Raw genomic sequence first — 15,777 nt, 5'->3', positions numbered from 1 at the left:
TGTCCAGCAACACAGAATAAAAATGCAAAGCAGGAGGATGGTCCCCTCCCCCCTAACAAATTGCATACACCCAGATGGAGATATAACACAGCCATCAACTGCGGACATGCACCTCATTTTCCTTCCTCCCTCCCCTTCTCTCACCTCTACCCCTTCCCCTCTTCGCTCCACGGCACCTGGCCGCGGAGCTCCTCAGGTGGTGCCACATTGGGGGGAGGGAATGAAGGCAGAGGCGGTGGTTGCACGGGTACAGGAGTGGGGATTGTCGAGGGGGCAACATTCTCTGATGCAGAAGCAGGATCTTGGTCCTTGCTCTCATCTGTTGTTCGCAGTGATGGTGTGGAATCTAGGGGTGGAGTGCCGTGCTCGGGGACCACTGGGAGGCCTGTGGCAGCAGTGTTCCAGGCTATTGCAACTAGGGCCTCCGCCATCCACGGAATGTACTCAGCCATGGTGGCCAGCTGTCAGGACATGCCCCCCAATGTTTCGATGAGCTGGTCACCAATGTCTACAGTCCTCCTAGACAACTGTACCATCTTTCCGGTCTCATGTGGCGCTCATGGACCAGACCTGCTGCGTCACTGAAGCCTCCGCGGGGTCGGCACCATCCTGGAGACAAATGGTGCGCTCTGTGGCGAGGTGTTTGGGGCCGGTACCTCCAGAGTGGAGGCGGGAATGACCGGAGGACCACTAGATGGCCTTGGAGTGGAATGGCTTCTGGAGCGTGGCGATGCAGGTTCTTCGAAGTCCGCGCTCTCATCCGTGGAGAACAGACCCAGCAGATTGACGGGTGAGAATCGGAGATCCTCAGCACCAGATGTAGGATTGTCCGGAGAGCCGGGCCCTGCGCCCCCACCTTCTGGCCTCTGTGGTCTTTCCTGGGCTGTGCTGCTGGCTGAGCTGCAAAACACAAATGAAGTTATTAGAGGAGAAGGGGGTGCTAGGATCATAAGGTGAGTCCAGTGCTACACACAGCATATGCACGACAAAAGCACCACTGCTTTCAAAATCATCGCAGACATCACATTTCATGATCATCAATACATTTGCATTGCAATGATTTTCATTAGGCCAGCATTATTTCTATGACAATTTTAGAAATCATCTATCATATATGGCTGTTCTGATATGAGTGGATGTGGCATCTATTGACTTTTCATCACGCAATGGTGTAAGCTTTACTCACGTGGCATCACTTCAGGGTCTGCAGATGTGTCCGTGGCTGTCCGGGGGTGCTTCCCCATGAGTGCGAGCACCTGCTCCCCCATCTCAGTGATGTTGCTGGGAACTGGTGATCCCCCCACCCGTTCGTCTCTGTATGGACCTCATCATCGATAGCTTCTTCTGTAAAAGGTGACAGGACGACATGACATGAGATCATTGTGTGATATCGTTGCTAGGTACCGTCACAGAGACTGATACAACACATAACCGACAGATGTAGTCGTGATTATTATGATAATTATCATTCTTTACCTAAAGACGCGCACCGTAATCACAGGCTTTGAGTAAAACATTCCTGGTAAAAGTGAAAGACCTCACATCTGCTGATAGTCACTCATGACAGTTACAAATCAAATTATATAAATACTTAAGTACATGTAAATAAATGTAATACTTACTCTTGCGGATCTCACAAAGTCGTTCCATCGTTTGTGACATTGGTTGCCCTCACGCACCTCGTTGGTCGCCAACGAGACCACCTCTGCTATCTCGGCCCATATCTTCTGGTAGGCCTTTGGGGTAGGCTTCCCACGCCCTCCCTGTCATGTTTGTAACCTCACATAACTGTAACCTTTATGTAACAACACTGTACACGTATACACCTGAGAAATGCACACCTTGACCACAGGGGGTGAACTTGTGGGAGACACTGCTCACCTGGTCATCCAGGTATATAAAGGGAGGTCCCACGCAGGGTCATCACTTCTTGGTCCTGTGAATAAAGGTACAGGTCACAGAGTGACCTTGTCTCCAGTATGTGCCTCGTGTTGATTTGCTGTAGTGTGTAAGGACACAACATTTGGTGACGAGAAACGGGAATCAACGACTCAAGAGAATGGCCACCGGTACCACAGAGGAACGGTACTGTGTTGGTGAGGACTGGGACGATTTCGTTGAGAGGCTCCAGCAGAGCTTTGTCACGAAGGACTGGCTGGGAGAGGCAGCGGCTGACAAGCGAAGGGCGCATCTACTGACCAGCGGTGGACCTAAGACGTATGCGCTGATGAAAGACCTGCTCACACCCGAGAAGCCGGCGGACAAGACCTTCGAGGAGCTCAGCAAACTGATCGGTGAGCACCTCAAACCAGCGAGCAGTATACACATGGCCCGACACCGATTCTATACGCACCGACGTCGGGAAGGGCAGAGCATACCGGACTTCGTTGCGGACCTTCGGCGCTTGGCCAGCCTCTGTAAGTTCACAGACGTCTGCAGGGGGGAGATGTTAAGGGATTTCTTTATTGAGGGCATTGGTCATGCCAGGATTTTTAGGAAGCTTATTGAGACCAAGGACTTGACCGTGGAAGCAGCGGCATTGATGGCTCAAACCTTCATGGCGTGGGAGGAGGAAACCAAGATAATATACGCGCGCAACTCTGCTCCCAACATGGCGATGGAGCAGGGAGTTAACATGTTAAACGCGACTCAGAACCCCACAGGCAGACAAGGGCAATTTGACACCAACCAGGCAGTAACAGACTCTAGGGTGGGCCCACAACAGAGACAATGGCAGGTTGAATGGACATTTACACCATCACAAGGGACAATATGTCCCGGGATGGGGCCATTGACACCCATTAACAGAGTGCTCAAGAGTAATCAAAGAGACAATCAGAGAGGAATGCCTGATAACAATCCTTTTGTTCACAACAATCTCAGCTCACGCTGGAGGTGCGGGGGAAAACATACTACGAAAACCTGCAGGTTTCAACAATTCATCTGCAGAAATTGTAACTTCAGCGGACATTTAGCCAGAATGTGCAGGAAGCCCGCAGCGAGGCTGGTTTACGAAGTGGACGAACCACAAGAGGGGTCTGCAAGGCAGGGGTATGCCTGGGACACAGCAATGGACGCTGAAGTTCAGCGGGTTCAGGTGGCAAACATCCACAGCTCATATGCAAGAACGCCATCTATGATGATGAGAGTACTGTTAAACGGCATCCCGGTACACATGGAGCCGGACACAGGAGCCAGCCAGTCACTTATGAGTGTCCAACAATTCGAGAAACTGTGGCCACTCAGAGCTAGCAGACCCAAACTAGAACGCATTGACACGAAATTACGGACGTACACCAAAGAGATCATCCCAGTGCTAGGCAGTGCAATGTTGGTGGTCACACATAATGGATCTCAGAACCGGCTGCCACTCTGGAGTGTCCCGGGAAATGGTCCCGCGCTTTTGGGGAGGAACTGGCTAGCTGAGATGAACTGGAAATGGGGGATGGGCACGCCATTTCATCTGTGGAGCGAAGTTCATGCTCACAGGTCCTACTAAAGTTCGAGTCATTATTTCAACCTGGTGTCAGGACTTTCAAAGGCACCAAAGTAAGGACACGCATCACCCCGGACGCCACACCAGTGCACCACAAAGCCAGAGTGGTGCCGTATGTGATGCGGGAGAAAATTGAGAATGAGTTGGACAGGTTGCTAAGAGAGGGCATAATTTCGCCCATTGAATTCAGCGACTGGGCAAGCCCCATCGTCCCTGTTCTAAAAACGGATGGCTCGGTCAGGATCTGTGGCGACTACAAGGCCACCATCAGCCGAGTGTCCCTTCAGGACCAATACCCGCTTCCGAAAGCGGAGGATCTTTTTGCCACGCTGGCAGGCGGCAAGCTGTTCACCAAGTTGGATCTCACTTCGGCCTACATGACCCAGGAACTAGCCGAAGAATCCAAGCTACTGACCACCATCACCACGCACAAGGGGCTGTTTGTCTACAACAGGTGTCCGTTTGGCTTTCGTTCAGCAGCCGGTATCTTTCAGAGGAACATGGAAAGCCTGCTAAAATCCATCCCCGGAACAATCGTATTTCAGGACAACATCCTTATCATGGGTCGAGACACCGAGGAACACCTCCACAACCTGGAGGAGGTGTTACGCCGACTGGACCGGGTAGGCCTGCGACTAAAGAAGTCCAAGTGTGTGTTTTTGGCCCCAGAGGTCGAGTTTTTGGGCAGGAGGGTTGCCGCAGACAGGATCTGGCCCACCTAATCCAAAACAGAGGCGATCCGTCGCGCGCCCAGACCCGGCAACACATCAGAGTTGCGTTCATTTCTGGGACTATTGAACTATTTCGGGAAGTTTCTACCGAACTTAAGTACATTGCTGGAGCTGCTACACGTGCTCCTGCGTAAGGGTTGTGATTGGTTTTGAGGGACTGTCAGGAACGGGCTTTCAATCGGACGTGGAACCTGCTTTGTTTCAATAAGTTATTAACCCTGTACGACCCCTGTAAGAAATTGGTTTTGACATGCGATGCATCATTCTATGGGGTTGCAGCAGAGTAATGATGAGGGCCAACTCCAACCTGTGGCTTATACCTCCAGGTCGCTCTCCCAAGCAGAAAGGGGGTATGGGATGGTTGAAAAGGAAGCACTCGCGTGTGTCTACGGGGTGAAAAAGATGCACCAGTACCTTTTTGGCAGCAGGTTCGAGTTAGAAATGGACCACAAGTCATTAACATCCCTATTGTCCGACAGCAAAGCTGTCAATGCCAATGCGTCAGCTCGCATACAGCGATGGGCTCTCACGCTGGCTGCGTATGACTACACCATACGTCATCGGCCAGGCATCGAAAATTGCACTGACACGCTCAGCAGGCTTCCACTGGCCACCACTGAGGGGGCAGCAGAGCAAAGCACGAGATGGTCATGGCTGTCGATGCCTTTGACAGCGCAGGCTCCCCCATCACAGCCCACCAGATCCAAACATGGACAAACAGAGATCCCCTCCTATCTCTGATTAAGAAATGTGTCCTGACTGGAGATTGGGCGCCTGCACACGGAGCATGCCCTGAAGAGGTCAGACCGTTCCACAGACGGATGGATGAACTCTCCATCCGAGCCGACTGCCTACTATGGGGCAGATGGGTAGCCATGCCCCAGAGGGGTAGGAAAGCATTCATCAGGGAACTCCACAGTGAGCACCCAGGCATCGTGCTTATGAAGTCCATTGCCCGGTCACATGTATGGTGGCCGGGATATGATACAGACCTGGAACACTGTGTTCGCAGGTGCACGACGTGTGCCCAACTGGGCAATGCCCCCAGGGAGGCCCCACTTAGCCCGTGGCACTGGTCCACCAAGCCATGGTCACGTATTCACATAGACTACGCGGGCCCGTTCATGGGAAAAATGTTCCTCATTGTTGTTGATGCGTACTCGAAATGGATCGAGTGTATCATATTGAATTCGTGCACAACATCCACCACAGTGGAGAGTCTGCGTGCAGTCTTTGTGACCCACGGCTTGCCGGACATCCTGGTTAGTGACAACGGCCCGTGTTTCACCAGCTATGAATTCCGGGAGTTCATGTCAGGTAATGGCATCAAACATGTCAGGACAGCGCCGTTCAAGCCGGCTTCCAATGGCCAGGCGGAGCGTGCGGTCCAAATCATAAAGCAAGGCATGCTCCGGATTCAAGGACCCTCCCTTCAATACCGTCTATCGTGTCTCCTGCTGGCCTACTGGACCAGACCACACTCGCTCACGGGAGTCCCGCCAGCGGAACTACTCATGAAACGTACACTAAAAACTCGGCTGTCCCTCATTCATCCAGTCCTGTCAGACATTGTTGAGGGCAAGCGCCAGTCCCAAAATGAGTGCCACGACCATATCTCAAAGGGGAAATGGATAGAAATCGATGACCCTGTATTTGTTCTTAATCAAGCTGTGGGGCCCAAGTGGCTTGAGGGTACTGTAATTGGTAAAGAGGGGAATAGGGTCATAGTGGTCAGACTCAACAATGGGCAGATATGCCGCAAGCATCTGGACCAAGTAAAAAAAAGGTTCAGCATGGATACTGAGGAACCTAAGGAAAATCATGAGATGCTGCCCACACCACTGCCAGAGAACGAGCAACAAGAACCATCAGCAGCATGCACAGTCCCTGTGGCCAGCCCGGATGAGCCGGAATCACCACAGGTGACAAAGACGCATGCCAAGGCTCAACAACCAGAGCCCCAACTGCGGCGCTCCACGCGAGAGTGTCGACCGCCTGAAAGACTCAATCTTTGACCAAAAGACGTTGGGGGGAGATGGTGTCATGTTTGTAACCTCACATAACTGTAACCTTTATGTAACAAGACTGTACACTGTATACACCTGAGAAATGCACACCTTGACCACAGGGGGTGAACTTGTGGGAGACACTCCTTACCTGGTCATCCAGGTATATAAAGGGAGGTCCCACGCAGGGTCATCACTTCTTCGTCCTGTGAATAAAGGTACAGGTCACAGAGTGACCTTGTTTCCAGTATGTGCCTCGTGTTGATTTGCTATAGTGTGTAAGGACACAACACTCCCTGTGCCAAATCACCCCAGCGTAACTCGACCTCCTGCAGGAGGGAGGCATTTGCCTCGTCTGAGAACCTCCTCGCTCTTTTGCGCCCTCCAATGTGCTCCTCTCCCACCTCACTGCTCTCTCCAGCGTCAGTCTTCACAGCGTGCTGTGATGCCTCCTCCTCTCCCTCCATTATAGGCCAAATTTGAGCAAATATGTGGCTGGTAATAGCTCATTTTTGTTTCCCTATTTGCTGTAAAGCTCTAAACTCTCCCTCCTTTCTCCCAAAGCAGCCACACCACATCCAGACACACCTTCAGTCCCTCTCAGCTCCCTCTCTCTCTGTCTCCTCTTCTGCGCATGTCATGATAACCCTTGACCTTCTGAATCGAGGGAATCGAGCATTGCCATGCCGTTGCTGAGGATGGCGACACTTTACGGCAGAAGGTCAGAGAGATTTATCGCTACCGCCCATTTCATATCGCTCGTGGTAATGCCCAATTTCAAAAATGGAGACTAGGTGCTTTGAGAATGGGCGAGAAGCCAGCGATCTGAAAACCCATTTTTAACCACTCACGCCGGAAATAACGCCCATTTTTGGGCGATAAGCACAAAAGTGTAAAATCTAGCCCATGATCTTTTACACTGATTCTATCCCAGTTAATATTAAGGTAGTTGAAATCCCCTACTATTACTGCCCTATTGTTCTTGCACTTCTCAGAAATTTGCCTACATATTTGTTCTTCTATCTCCCTCTGACTGTTTGGGGGTCGATAGTACACTCCCAGTATTGTGATTGCCCCTTTTTTGTTCTTCTGTTCAACCCATATTGCCTTGTTTTATGATCCTTCTAACATATCATCCCTCCTAACAGCTGTAATTGTTTCCTTAACCAATATTGAGATACCCACTTCCTTTTCATCCCCCTCTCTATCACGTCTAAAAATCCTGTAACCAGGAATATTGAGCTGCCATTCCTGTCCTTCATTAAGCCACGTTTCAATAATAGCTATGATATAATAGTTCAACGTGTCTACCTCTGCCTTCAGCTCATTTGCCTTATTTACCAGACTCCTTGCATTGAAGTATATACTGTTAAGTCCTGACTCTAATGTACTGACTTACATGAGACACATGCTGAAGTCAAGGTCACTCAGGACCTGCACCTTTAATTCCAGCTCTCCAGTGCTGCACTTGCCTGAGACCTCCCTTTATATACCACAGTGGGACAGGTATGGAGTGTCTCCTGCAAGTGCACCCCTGGTGGTAAGGTATGCTTATTGTTACAGGTCATATCCAGTTACAGTCATGTATAGCATGGTAAGATACAGTTATATACAGTAATGTGAGATACATGACATCACCCTCCCCCAAGGTCTTATTGCCTTTATAGATTCAGTCTCTCAGGTGGTCAGCGCTCTCGCATGGAGTGTCTTAGTTGTGGTTCAGTTGTTTGCCTTGGTGACTGTTTTTCGTTCGGTGTGATTGCTGGTATCTCGCCTGGGCTGTCTGTTTCGGTTCGGTGTGATTGCTGGTATCTCGCTTGGGCAGTCTGTTGAGACTGCCCTTTCCTCAGTTTGTTCCACCTGTCTGTCCACCAGGTGTGGTGTGAGTTCCACATTGTAGTCTGCCTCTGGTTCTTCAGTGTTATCAGTGAATCTACTTTTTACTTGGTCTACATGCCTCCGGCAGGTTTGGCCATTGTCCATTTATATAACCAGTAGCCTATTCCCTCTTTGTCTGTTACTGTCCCTGCAAGCCATTTGGGACCCCGGCCATAGTTTAGCACCAACATTTTGTCCCCTATCTCATTCCACCTCCCCCTCGAATTTCGGTCATGGTATTCAGTTAGCTTTTGAAGCTTAGCCTCAACAATTTCATGCATGTCTGGGAGGATTAACGAGAGCCTGATCTTTAAGGTTCGTTTCATCAATAGTTGCGCGGGGGGAACCCCAGTCAATGAATGCGGACGAGATCTGTATGCCAGCAGCAGTCGCGACAGGCGGCTCTGCAGCGTGGGACCTTGGATTCTGAGCATGCCTTGTTTAATGATCTTCACTGCTCGCTCCACTTGGCCATTGAAGGCTGGCTTGAAAGGTGCCGTCTTAATCTGATTTATACCGTGGTCAACGATACAATCGTGAAATTCTGCGCTGGTGAAGCACGGACCATTATCACTGACCAATATGTCAGGAATGCCGTGCGTTGCAAACATGGTTCTAAGGCTCTCCACAGTGGTGGAGGTGGTGCTCGAGTTTAAAATGGTGCACTCGATCCATTTTGAAAATGCATCAACGACTACGAGGAACATTTTGCCCATGAATGGGCCCGCATAGTCTACATGCATCTGCAACCACGGTTTGGTGGGCCAAGGCCAGGGGCTCAGGGGGGCCTCCCTGGGGGCATTACTGAGTTGGGCACAAATGGTGCACCGACAGATGCAGAGCTCCAAGTCCGCATCGATGCCGGGCCACCAGACATGAGATCTGGCTATGGCCTTTATAAGGACGATACCTGGGTGCTCGCGATGGAGCTCCCGACAAATGCTTCCTTGCCTCGTGAGGGCATAACTACTTGGCTGCCCCACATCAGGCAGTCTGCCTGTAGTGAGAGTTCATACATGCGCCTATGGAAGGGTTTGACCTCCTCGGGGAGGCATCGCGAGCCTCTGCCCAGTCACCGGTTAAAACGCATCTTTTAACTAGAGATAACGTGGGGTCGCTGGTCGTCCAGGCTCTGATTTGGCGAGCCGTCATGGGAAAACCTGTGGATTCAAAGGCATTGATTGCCATGACCATCTCACAGTCCTGTTCGTCGGACCCTTCTGTGGTCACCAGGGGTAGCCTGCTAAGTGCGTCGGCACAGTTGTCTGTGCCTGGTCTGTGCCTTATCGTGTAGTCGCAAGCCGCCAGCATGAGTGCCCACCGCTGAATGTGCGCCGAGGCGTTGGTGTTGATTGCCTTGCACTCGGATAGTAGGGACGTGAGGGGTTTGTGGTCAGTTTCTAATGCAAACTTGGCCCCGAAAAGGTATTGGTGCATCTTTTTGACACCGTACATGCACGCGAGCACCTCCTTCTCAACCATACCGTACCCGCGCTCCACCCGCGAAAGTGACCTGGAGGCATAAGCAACGGGCTGCAATTTTCCCGCATCATTGACGTGCTGTAAAACACACCTGACCCCGTATGCTGATGCATCACACGTAAGGACTAACTTTTTACCTGGGTCAAAAAAGGCTAAAACACTCTTGGAACATAGAAGGTTGCATGCCTTATTGAAGGCGCGTTCTTGGGTGTCCCCCCAAAACCAATCGCATCCCTTTCTGAGTAGCACGTGGAGAGGCTCCAGCAGCATGCTCAAGTTCTGCATAAAGTTCCCAAAGTAATTGAGTAGCCCGAGAAAGGCGCGCAGTTCCAAGACATTCCGGGGCCTGGGTGCCAGGCGAATCGCTTTGGTTTTGGATTTGGTTGGGCGGATTCCATCAGCGGCAATCCTTCTGCCCAAAAATTCAACCTCAGGCGCGAGAAACAGGCACATTTGTTTTCTTAACTCTTAGGCCTACCCGATCCAATCAACTTTGTACTTCCTCAAGATTGCGGAGATGAGAGTCGTTGTCCCTGCCCGTGATGAGTATGTCATCTTGAAACACAACCGTCCCCGGGATGGACTTGAGCAGACTCTCCATGTTGCACTGGAATATAGCAGCTGCCAACCTGATGCCGAATGGGCATCGATTGTACACAAAAAGGCCCCGATGTGTGTTGATGGTGGTGAGTAGCTTAGACTCTTCGGTCAGTTCTTGCATCATATATGCAGATGTGAGGTCAAGTTTCGAGAAAAGTTTTCCTCCAGCCAACGTGGCAAATAGGTCCTCCGTTCTGGGCAGCAGGTATTTGTCCTGTAGGGAGACTCTGTTTATGGTAGCTTTGTAATCCCCACAGGTTCACACGGATCCATCAGGATTCATGACGGGGACGATGGGGCTTGCCCAGTCGCTGAATTCCATGGGAGAAATTATGCCTTCCCGCAGAAGCCAGTCCAGTTCGTTTTCAATCTTTTCCCTCATCACATAAGGCACAGCTCTAGCCTTGTGATGGACCGGTCTGGCATTCTGTGTGATGTAGATTCTAACTTTAGCCCCTTTGAAGGTGCCCACACCTGGCTGAAAGAGATGTTCAAAACGGCTTAGAACTGTTGAGCAGGAGGTCCGTTCCTCTGACGACATGGCGTGAACATCATCCCATTTCCAATTAAGTTCTGCTAGCCAGCTTCTCCCCAACAGGGCTGGGAGATCCCCGGGGACAATCCACAGGGAAAGTCAGTTCACCATCCCTTTGTGTGTGACTGAGAGCATGGCGCTGCCAAGGACTGGGACGATTTCTTTAGTATAGGTCCTTAGTTTGCTGTCGTCCCTTGTGAGTTTTGGTCTGTTGCTTTTGTGCGGCCACAGCTGTTCAAATTGTTGAACGCTCATGAGGGATTGACTGGCTCCCGTGTCCAGTTCCATGTTGACGGGTATCCCGTTGAGTAGAACCCTCATCATAATTGGAGGCGTCTTGGTGTAAGAACAGTGGACATTGATCGTGTTAATTCGCTGTACATCGGCGTCCCGTGCACTTTACCAACTGTCTTCTAGTCTGCTTTCTGACCCTTCCGATTCGTATACCAGCTGAGCTGCTGTTTTTCTGCACATGCGAGCCAGATGCCCTGTGTAGTCGCAGTTTCTGCAAACGACATGCTGAAATCGACACACCCTGGTTGAGTGCCTTCCCCCACATCTCCAACACAGACCGTTTCCATTGTTTCTGATGGATGAGCTGCGTCTGGCTGATCTCCCTTGAGCTTCTCTCAATCTGTTGTTGATTGCTCGCATTGTGGATCGATGTGGTGTGATCGGCCGTTCATGTGGCCCTTGATTTTGATGGTTTCTGGCGCCACTGTCTGCTTTTGAAGGCCTGCTCTCCTGTGTTTGGGGGTAGCTGTTTGTTTCACAATGTGAACCCCTTGTTCCGATGCCTCGTTGGTTGTCGTACCCGAAGTATAGATCAGCCTCGTTTCTTCTTCGCCTGCCAAGAACGTCTGTGCGACCAGTGCTGCTGCCTCTAGTATCAAGTTCTTAGTCTCTATAAGCTTTTGGAATATGCCTGCATGGCCTATTCCTTCAATAAAAAAGTCTCTCAGTACTTTTCTCCTTAGTTCATCGGGGAACTCACATGAACTAGCCAGCCTCCGAAGTTCCGCCACGAAGTCGGGTATGCTTTGGCCCACACAGCGTCTGTAGTTGTAGAACCTGTGTCTGGCCATGTGTAGGCTGCTCGCTGGCTTCAGGTGGTCTCTCATCAATGCGCTCAACTCCTCAAATGACTTGCTTACTGGTTTCTCGGGTGCCAGCAGGTCTTTCATTGAAGCGTATGTTTTCGAGCCACAGCTGGTCAAGAGATGGGCTCTTCTATTGTCTACCTTATCGTCGCCCAGCCAGTCTTTGGTCACAAAGCTTTGCTGGAGCCTTTCTATGAAGTCATCCCAATTACCTCCAGCATTGTATTTCTCATCTGAGCTGTTGGTAGCCATTCTGTGGATTCTGTGATCCCGTAACTCATCGCCACTGTTACGTCCTGACTCTAATGTACTGACTTACACGAGACGCATGCTGAAGTCAAGGTCACTCAGGACCTGCACCTTTAATTCCAGCTCTCCAGTGCTGCACTTGCCTGAGACCTCCCTTTATAATACCACAGTGGGACAGGTATGGAGTGTCTCCTGCAAGTGCACCCCTTGTGGTAATGTATGCTTATTGTTACAGGTCATATCCAGTTACAGTCATGTATAGCATGGTAAGATACAGTTATATACAGTAATGTGAGATACATGACATATACCATTAGACACTGCCAAACCTCTTTGTTGTCTATTTTCTGGCCTTTGCTTCCTCTGTCTTTCAAATTCACTTACTAATTTACTGCCTTCCATTTCCAGCTTTGTTTGTCTCCCTATTAAATTTATTTTCAGGTTCCCATCTTATGTTCTTATGTTCAAGCTGGATATTGGTCCTGGCCCTGTTGAGGTGCAGCCTGTCCGGTTTGTACTGGTCCCACCTCCCGCAGAACTGGTCTCAATGCCTCAGGAATCTAAAGCCGTCTCTCTTGCACCATCTCTCCAGCCACGCATTCATCTGCTCTATCCTCTTAGTTCTGTACTCACTCGCACGTGGCACCAGGAGTAATCCGGAGATTACTACCTTTGAGGTCCTGCTTACTAATTGTTTTCCTAGCTCTCTAATTTGTGCCTGCACGACCGCATCCCTCTTTCTACCCATGTCATTGATACCAATATGGACCACGACCTCTGGCTGGTCATCCTTCTCCCTCAGAATGTCCTGCAGCTGCTCAGTGACATCCTTGACCCTGGCACCAGGGAGGCAACATACCATCCTGGAATCACGTCTGCAGTTGCAGAAATGCTTGTCTGTTCGTCTAACTATTGAATCCCCTATCACTATTGCATTACTGCGCTTCCTCCGCACCCCCTGTACAGCTGAGTCACCCATGGTGCTGTGGTCTTGCTCTGGCTGCACTTCCATGAGGGACGATTCCTGGAGTGAATACCGATTAGGGAGCGAGGTGCACCCTGGAGACTCCTGCACTACCTGCCTGGTCCTCCTTGTCTGTCTGGTGGTCACCCATTACCTCTCTGCCTGCACGTTCCGACATGGCACAGGATGTGTATTCGACTGTGACATCTGTGGAGGACTACCTCCGTTTCTTTCCTTCTCCCTTGCGTTCTATGCTCTTTTCCCCACAATGGTGGAAAGAACAGACTCATGAGTGAGTGTAATGGCATGTGTTTACCTGATGAATGCAGTGCATTTGGTGAGGGTGACTATCAGGAAGAGGCATGAAATTGTAAAAGGATGAGGGTGAGTGGAACTTGTGGATGGATAGATGGGGGTGTGAGGAATTGCATAGAAAGAGAAAGATGGGTGTGCTTGAAAGATAAATGGGTGTGAGGACTGATGTGATGGAGTAGACTTGACAAGGCAGAATGAGAGGGTGGGGTGAAGCGTACAGGAGGATGTAGGTGAATGTACAACTGCACTCACCTTTCCTAACCCGGCTAGGTCATTAAAGCGCTTCTTGCAATGAATCTAGGAGGGTGTCCTGATGCTCCTTGACCACCTCCAATCAGACCTTCTTTGTGGCAGCAGCAGGTTTCTTCCTCCATTGCTGGGGAACAACATCTCTTTCCGGCTCATCACTGACCCCAGCAGTGCATCAAGCAGTACATTGTTAAATAGCGGCGCAGCCCTTGACCATCCTGAATCCATCATGAAACTCTCTTGCTTCCAACTCCGAACCCCTCCACATTCCATCTTTTGATTGGCCCTTTAAATACTGGAGCAGAGATTGCATCATGTGGGTCTGCACCATGCCCGCTGCCGTGTAATCGATGCCAAACCCAGGAGTAAAATGTTAATGAAGTGGCTGCGTTAAAATGCCACAGACCGACATGCTTAAATTCCTTCCAGGTTTCCCACGTTATATCGGACCCCCCGCCCCCCACCCCCCCCCCCACTCTCAACGCACCTCTGAGTTAATATCTGTCCCAATTAGTTCATTACAATTAGTTGGGGAGAAAGAGAAAAAACCTTTCCATTAATTCAGCAATGTGGTGGTATTGGAAAGTATTCTGCTTCATCAGCACTGTAATATATTTGAAATATGAACTGGATTACACTGTAATAGCATAATTTGAAATTAAACACAAAGCATACTTATTTTCCCGACCGACATGCGACTCTTGATGGAAAAGCAAACAAGAAACAGAAAGTTAATTGTTTCCAGGGTACGTTTATTTAATGTGAAAATATCTTCTTCAAACACATGGGGGGGCAGTGTTGGGATCGCAAATCCAATTCACTCCTCCCTTGCGGGATGTCATCATCTTGTACGTTTCCAGGGATGTTGCAAAATCCAGATATAAAAACAAATGGAAATAAGAATGATCAGAACTAACTTATTTCCGAACTGATAAATGTACGAATGGAAGTTTAGAGAGAAGTAGAATGTGAATCAGAAAATGGATGGCATCTTTACTTCAGATGATTTCAGATCGCTTAAATCATCATTTTCACAGAAAATAAAATGCATTCCATCAACAATAACACTGTCCTCTTTAATGTGGCTGTTATTGAAATGTTTCAAATTAAGGTTTTGGGGGATAGTATTTCAGATTTCTACTAAGCATTGTGCAAAATAGAGCTTTCTAATTTCCCTCCTAAATGGCATGGCCCTAATTTTAAGATGATGCCCCCTTGTTCTTGATTCCCCCATCGGTGGTAATGGTTTCTTTGTATCCACCCTATCAAATTCTTTTAAAATTCAAATATCTCGATCAGATCACACCTCATTCATCGATACTCAAGGGCAAACAAGTCAAGTTTATGAACCTGTCTTCATAATTTAACCCTCTAGGCCCTCGTATCATTCTGGTGAATTTGCACTGCACATCCTGCAAGTTCAATATGTCGTCTCTGAGGTACAGTGCCCAAAACTGAATGCAGTTCTCCAGATTGGGGCTGACCAAGGTTCTATCCAACTGAAGCATAACGTCCTCAATTTTGCAATCCAGCCCCCTTGAGATAAAGGACAACCTTGCACTAGTCTTTTTGACTGCTTAGTGTATCTGTTTACTAACTTTAAATGATTTGTATACTTGGACTCCCAAATTTCTTTGCTCCTCTACAGTTCCGAGCTTCTCACAATTTAGAAAATACTTTGATTTATTTATCTTTCTCAGATCCAATGTGGATGATCTCATACTTGCATACATTAAACTCCATTTGCCATAGATTTGCCCACCCACTTAATTTGCCTGTGCCCCTTTGCAATATCCCGCTCCCATCTATCATAAGCAGACTTGGATATACAATTCTCTATTCCTTCATCCAAGTCATTAATAAATGTGGTGAAAATTTGAGGCTCTAGAATAAATCCCTAGAGAACACTACTTGTCACAACCTGCCAATCAGAGAACCTACCCTTTATCCCCATTCTCGGTCTCCTAACTCAAAACAGATTCTAATCCAAGACAAAACGCTACCGCCAATTCAGTGGACTCTCATTTTTGCCAACAACTTTTGTATGAAATGGCATCGAATGCCTTCTGGAAGTCCATATAGATAACATGCATGGACACACCTTTGTCTATCTTTTTATCAAAAAATTCAACGACATTAATCAGATATGATTTAACCTTAAAATGCCATGCT

General features: G+C 49.1%; 1 non-coding gene across 1 annotated transcript; it reads right to left on the bottom strand.

Annotated features, from left to right (window-relative positions):
* Positions 1-14,572: 14,572 nt before the first annotated feature.
* Positions 14,573-14,641, bottom strand: LOC139264967 (small nucleolar RNA SNORD123). The gene has a single exon (XR_011593448.1). It is a non-coding gene; the product is annotated as a small nucleolar RNA SNORD123 (small nucleolar RNA).
* Between the last annotated feature and the right edge of the window lie 1,136 nt (positions 14,642-15,777).

Source organism: Pristiophorus japonicus, chromosome 5 (genome assembly GCF_044704955.1).
Source record: "Pristiophorus japonicus isolate sPriJap1 chromosome 5, sPriJap1.hap1, whole genome shotgun sequence".
NCBI lineage: Eukaryota > Metazoa > Chordata > Chondrichthyes > Pristiophoridae > Pristiophorus > Pristiophorus japonicus.
Note: the sequence above shows the minus strand (reverse complement) of the source record. Positions and strands in the feature narration are given on the sequence as shown.